This window comes from Cariama cristata, unplaced genomic scaffold, assembly GCF_000690535.1.
Source record: "Cariama cristata isolate BGI_N322 unplaced genomic scaffold, ASM69053v1 scaffold21846, whole genome shotgun sequence".
Classification (NCBI taxonomy): Eukaryota; Metazoa; Chordata; class Aves; order Cariamiformes; family Cariamidae; genus Cariama; species Cariama cristata.
In genome coordinates, this window is record NW_009621856.1 from 20,770 (window position 1) to 28,053 (window position 7,284).

Below are 7,284 nucleotides of genomic sequence, written 5' to 3' on the forward strand. Positions count from 1 at the left end.
TTTCCCTGTGCTGGTGACCAGAAGTCATTTCCAGTGCGTGACTTTAGGCATAACCTAGAGGCTACGAAAGAGTCAGTGGTGAGGAGGATTAACTGGTGCTGCCCTGGTTAGATGGTTATTACTGCTCAAGGAAACAGTTGGATTTTTCTCTCCGTGTTCTGAGTTTTGTGGTCTGCTCCTCCGGCATAAGTAAACCCAGTGCTTGTACTTCTGCAGATTCCTGGCAGGGGAAGTATAGTTCTTCATATTTAATAAAAGAAAGAGTCATATTCCCTTCCCAAGGCCAGCTTGCCTAAACCTGTTATGAACAAGTCATTCTTTTGAAAACATACAAGGGAAAAAATGACAGCGAATGTGCTTGAATCAAAAATATAGTGAGACAAAAAATGAATGTTTTAATCTGGTTTTTATGCTGAGAGCCAATTTATAACACAATTGATGTCTCTGAACACTTTGATAAAGAGCCTATGTTTGATTCCTAAAACATGCTACAGAATTTTAGTAATCCATCATACAGGCACCTACTCCATAAATTGGTGTAGAATGTACAAGTGCACTATTTACATTTGAGATGTAGTCACAGACTTGGCATAGTTTTAATAATAAATACAAAGTGACAGAGCTAAAAAGAATATTCAAACAGTATGAAACTGGGGAAAAAAGATATATATATATTAGTGTTCTTAGATGTTACTTTTGCCTTACATCGAGATAACCTGTTTCCCTTTTCTCTTACAAGTGTAAGCTAATGAAAACCAGAGCTGCTTGCTGTTTAAACTGGCAAATTAACTACGATATTTTGAATAAGCTAAACTCTCTCTATGCGAGCCCATTCATTGACACATAATTAAGTTTACAATTTTCATTTTTAAATCCTAGATAGTAAGCCTTTTGTGATGGAAAAGCATGGTGGACTATTAAGGTGCTTTTTTTAAATCATGCTCCATAGCTAAGTATGCAAGTTTAACGATGACTGTATGCGATGACTGTTCAACTTTCCAATGGAGTCATTGACTGACTGTGTCATACTCTGTTTCCAAGGAAGAAAATGCAGTCTGTTTATCTTTCAAATAACTGGTAAATGGTCCAAGAATTTCTGAGCTTGAGAAGAAGAGCCCACCAGGAGCTTCTGTTGTTATCCTTGTCTCAAAGTAAGTGGCACGGTGGCTTTGTGGCAAGGCAACGACCGGGATGTGGAACAGATCTGAAGTGTTTCTAACTCCTGCTTGCTGTCATCTTTCTATTGTCCTGTCTTTCCAAAATACATGGCCTCATAAATATAAAGATGTCTTTCCAGAAGTGGAGTGGCAAGAGTCTGTGGAGAGAAGCTCAGGTGGAAGGGGCAGAGTTACCATGATGACTTGAAGGGAAGCAGCAGATGCTCAAAAGTTTTCATTAATGGGATCAAGGGACCGAGACAGGTACTGGCTGTAAAGCCTGGGAAAGCAAACTGGAGATCTGTCCTTGCTGTCATAACTCCTCCTCCTCAGGAACTACCTGCTGTAGAATGACGGTGCCAATTTTTCACACCCTTGTGTGGCCACAGCCCTCTAGCCAGGACCTTTCTGGTGTGCTTCTCAAGGAACAGGTCACCTAAACTCCAGATGGAAAACGCTGGCAGCCCCCAAATTCGCTTGACAGGTGGGAGCAGCACCTATATTCCCTACTCTTAGTGTCTATCCTTTACTTCTCTTTTTTTCCCTCTTATTCTTTTCCTATGGTTTCTATTGTGTTGCTCCTTGTGGGGAGACATCCCCACAGTTGCTTCCAAAAGTCTCTTCAGCAATTAGGCTTTCAAACCATGAAAGCAGCTAATTCAAATTCTTCCTCTCTGTGAGCTCAAAGGGCGTGTGTGTGTTTGTGCCTGTGTGAAGGGATCTTGCAGTTCTTTCTCTTACAGGCTGCTAAAATTTCCCCAAAGAATAAAAGCCATTGTCAGTTTTTACACAAGTGAATTTTTTTTCGAGTCAATATTATAATAAAGGATAGATAGAAGTGTTACTTTGGAGGAAACAAAATAGTGTATATGAGCCCTTCTGCTTGCTGTGGAGATGGATGCCTTTCTTCTGCTATTCAAAATTTTCTACAATGGTGGCAAGGTGAGCAGGACACAGACAGTAAGATACAGAGAGATGAGTTTTGGGACTAGAGATAATGAAATCAAGAGAGCAGTACTGCAGACTGGACATCCCTGTTGTCCCATTTTCTCCATCAGCCAGTTGTACTTTCTAGAACTTAAAAATGGAAAAAACCCCACAACAAACCACCTCTATTTCTTTGGCATTTTGATGTGAACAAAGTGCATCAGGGCACCTTTGCCATTGACTTTTCCCCTTAGCACTTCCCAATTTTTAAGCCTTTTCCCCCATGTCATTCCATTACAACTGGAGTCCCCGAAGCCATTCTGCTTCAGCCACTGGCAAAAATTAAATTTTTAAAGGATTTTATCCATTAATGCCCTTTCTCAGGTGGTACTTACCAAATTTTGCACCCCTTGGCAAGAAGCCAATAAAATAATATGAAATAACAGGTAAATATTAGAGGAGAAAGGAGGAGCTTGATGAAAAACTGATAAATTTTTCTGTAGAACAGTGGCTGGATGCTTGGATGGGAACTGTCTAAATTTGGGTCCTAAAATCTTGCTGTCATGAAATGCTGGGAAATTGCAGTTCAAGTGCTTCATGCTGTTCCCTGCACCTGTATTCCAGGTGCCCACCAGGCTTTATCTCCTACGGAGAGCTGCGGGCTCCGCTGGGCTGCGGGGCTGCTCCATGGCAGTTGGGTGGGTTACTTTCTTCTGGGAAATGGAGCCCAACAGTGGAGTTGTGCCCATGATGGTAAATGGAAAGTTGAAATGCGTGAACTGAAATGCCTGTGGTGTAATGAAAATGTGTTCTTTTTCCATCTTTTTTTCATCTTTTCCCCACTTAACTCCCCCTGCCCACCCCGCCCCCTTTTTTTTTTTCTCTGTCTAAAGCCCCATTTTCTCATTGGGGAAGCATTTTATTTTAATGAAAGAATACCAACCACCACATTCAATCATCACTTTCATGCCAGAGCAGCAGAGCAGTCAGTGTCTCAGGACCCTAAACTGCAGAGCGTACTTTCAGTGAAATGTCTAGGGAGGTGATGGGGGCCGGTTTGCCCCTGGGCTTGGGTGTCTTTTGGGACCACCTGTCACATAATCCAGTTGCCAGCCCCAGGCCAAAGAACATAATAAATATTTTAACGTCTGAAAGCACAGTGCTAATCAGGCTTTTAGGGACCAAAAGCCAGGAAAAATTAGAGTCAAAAAGCCACAAGTTTCAAAGTAGTTTTTGGCATGGATGTTTTTAGTAGAAATACTATTGCAAGCTATATTGCATGACGTTAAATGCATCTAACAAACGCACTTCTGTTACGTGATAGAAACGAGTTTAGAGAGTTTGGACTGTGTTAAGTTATGATACTGTTATAGGAATATAGGGAAGTCTTAGTGGAATCAGATCTAGGTATTTTGTCAGGTTACTCTACAGACACACCAACTAAAATAATGCAAAAAATGAATCAGCATCAAATTACAGCCCCCTTCTAACATCCGACTTTTCTCTGTGTTCTTCCCTCTGTGTATTTCAGTACTTTGGCATTCTGACTCCTTGCCCCCACCTCCAATTTTCCTCCCTCTTGTGTCCCCCTCATGCTGCTGGCCCTGGGGATCAAAGCTGCCTTTCTGCAGCGCCTGCTCCTTCCCCTCCCTGTGCTCAGAGCTGCCAGGCTGTCACTGGGAAGGTATCTTCTAGCAAAGTCATATTTGCAATGCAAAAAAACTGTGAAAAAAATCTGGAAACACCAACTGGCTGCTGTGTATAAGAATTTAAAATGTTTCTCAATGGTATGCTAGAAGAATTCCTTTGTCCCTCCTCCAACATAAAAAAAATAAATAAATTAAAGATAGAAGATAGCGTTTTGACTGACCCAGTATGTTAGGGATGCAGAAGTACATCCAGATCACAGTAATGAGCTAATTTTCCATCCCCATTTTACCTTTTGATGCAAGGCAGCCAGGATGGATGTGTGTGGGTGTGTCTGTGTGTAGTTTTCCTGGATGTGTTCCCTTTTTGGCAGGAAAACATTGAATAGGGAGGTTTTGAAAATTTCTGAATGTTTCAGAACTCCAGCAGAACAGACTCCTCTGACGCAGTTGTTGTACGCTGGGATTTTTTGTGGTCGTGCGTGGGATTTCTGGATACTGGTCTCCCTGTTGGCACTGGTAGAAATGTACCCTCTGCTGTATTGTCATGTGTAGCAGTGCAACTTCTCCTGGATGTGTCGGGTTTGCAGTGTGCAAGTAGAATTAGGTATGCGTAGGACATACCTCATAGTTGTGACAGCCCACGTTTGGTCTGTGTGCCATACTTCTGTGTAAGAAATATTGTCATGATGATGGCCTTCATCAATAGCAACCACTGACAGCAGGCTGGACATCTCCTAAGGCAAAGCTTGGAGGTTGTTTTTGGGACAATTGCAGCGCCGACAAGAGGAATACAGCTCTCACACCACGACTCTTCCAAAGCAGTGTATCTTAGGTAAGAGAAATTTTAGCATGTCATTTCTATATGCAAATACTTGTAAAGCTTCATCCTTGTAGTGTTACGGAACCTGAAGAGCCACAGGTTTGATCTGAGTGCTTTCTTAGTCCTTAAAGTTACTCATGAGATCACCAGCAAGATATGCTTTCAAAAGACTTTGTTTTCCTGACGGCATAGAGTCTGTCTGGAAGGACAATGAAGTCTATAGGGAAAGGGACTTTCTAGGATCTTGAACATGAAGCCAAAAGGGCAAGAGCTGTTGATAGAATTGCTTATAGGGGATCCCCACTGTAGAAATGTTGACTCTGGCTCACTGCTAAGTTTAGAAACCGTGTAAAACATGTACCATGCACTTTATACAGAGCAGATGGTACAACAGGCTTTACTGGTTGCAGTGTGTCAAATAACAGATTGTCTAGAAAAGTTTGCTTTGCTTTTGGCAGACAATTTAATTCAGCTCATAGCGTGTTACTGAAGTTCACTGCACATCTTTGCAAAAGGAGGCAGCTAACACATTTTGTGTCATCTGCTATACCAAAAGTTTTTTAAATAGTAAAAAAAAATGTTAGAAGTTGTGTCCCTACTTGTTCCCTTGAGCGGAGGTGGGGAAGTGAGTCTCAAGTGTGTGAGTAGAAAAAGCAATCTGAAATTGATTCATATTCCAAAGCCACAATCTCTTTCCAGTTGGTACAAAATTATATTTTCATCCTCTTTTTTATACGCTTTTTGAAGTAATTCCTCCCTTTACTTTGGAATGGGAGAAACTTGAAAATCTTGGAATTTATTACAAAATAATACAGTTTTACAAGCTTTTAACATCTACACAGAATAGTCGATTGGGTTTGGTACCAGCTATGATCAGACAGATTGAATAAACAGAAGTATTGTTCAGTCTTAACAATAAGAACACAAACATGGATGTTGAAGTACAAGGAAAGATATTGTGTACAGCTTGATCATATTAAGCATGATCATATTATGAAGGGATCCTAGGAAGGACTGGCTTCTTCAGGTCTCTCTGTATGTCATTGCATGTTTTCCTCTTCTCTGAAGCAGTCTCCTGAAAACATGGCAGCGTCATCCAGGCAAAAGCACTTAGTTGAGCTGTCACCTGGACTGGTCTGGTATGGTCAACGCGCAGGTCAAGGCTTTACATCCAAGAGACTTGCTCTTGCAGTGCTCTTCTAGTTTTGTCAGATGGGTGACAATCTGAAACTACTGTCAAGTTACCTGCTTGCTATTAAGCTGAGCTAATATATTGAGCATCCCAAAGACTGGGTCACAGGATAGTGTTTACAGGTGATACCTGAGGAGCTTGAAGTCCTTCAGACTATGGTTGTAGGTGATTCCAAGGGGTGGTGATGTCTTTAAAATGGACTTTTTCTTTAAGAAGTGTCATATCTGTAGCTGTGAATCACTATGCATGTTTCACATTTCATTCCTTTGTTGCACATCTTGCATGTGGAATCCATTTGCCAAGGTGTGTCTTCTGTGAACCCATCTGTGCCAAACTCAGAGGACCAGAGTCAGTAATATTACTGACTTCTTCCGTGTGAGCCCTAAGAACTTGTCGTTTTTCTTCTGCAGACCACTAGCCCTGCAGGTCTTCTGCAGACCACAGTGGCAAGGGCAAGGCTGAAGGAAGGAGGAGGTGTGCTGGCATCCTCACTGTACAGAATTCCTACAGGCCTCCGCGTTTTTCAAAATGCAGACGACAGCAGGTTCCCTCCCCGCAAATCCAGCCCACTGACAGACAATGCTGTTGCCAGCTGGCATGGTGTTGTTATGACTTTAGTATTAATCATGATTTGCCAGTTTTCTCTTGCTCAGCCTGGCTGCCATTTCTCATTGTCACCAGTGGAGCTGCCAGTGGTCACTCACTCCTGTGTAAGGCTGCCTGTGCGTTACCACTGCTATGTGCTGGCACCATTTCATACCCAGGGTCTGTAGGAATAAACTCACAAGGAGCAAGGCAGTAAGAAGTCAAAGAATTTTCCAGTATGCTCAGTAAGGTGGTTTGCTGATAGATTTTGATATACTTGATTACCAATCCGTTAAAAATTTTTTGTGGGAGTACTGGCTGCCCTCCATCATTTCCCCAAACGATGTTGTCGTGAGCACATTATGTAAGTGCCAGCTTATACACGGTAAGGCCCCAGCAAAAACTCAAGTCTGAGACCACCTTTCTCAGGCTCTGCACCAGTGGAAGCAGCACAAGATTAGGACCTTAGTAGCTGGCATAAACTGGTATTAAAGCGGACTGTGCTCGTCCTGCTGGTCACTGAGCCCTGTGCTCTGAGGGACCCAAACTTGAAGGTTCACAACCACCCAGGCTGCTCCTGCTGGGTCGAGGTTTGGGCAGGTTTCTTGCCTGTCTTACTGTGTCCTTTTGCAGTCACCATCTCCTTTGGAGGCAAGACATGAAGAACTGTGACACTGCTGAGAAAATCCAAATCTTCCCTGTGCACCTTCCAGCTTCCTCCTTCAGTCCCAGCCAAGTCTCTTCCTTCTCCAGGCTACCTCTGGCCCCTTACTCTCCTCCTCCAAGTAACACCTTCCCCTGCAATGTCTTGCAGCCCTTAAGTCCATCCCCTTGTTGCCCTGCCACGACTCATGTCTGTCGTGGCATCCTTGCTGCTCCTCACGGGTCGTATCCGCACAGAGATGCTGATCACCTCCCCTCACCCACAGAGCTGTGGACTCTGGGCAGGTTTCT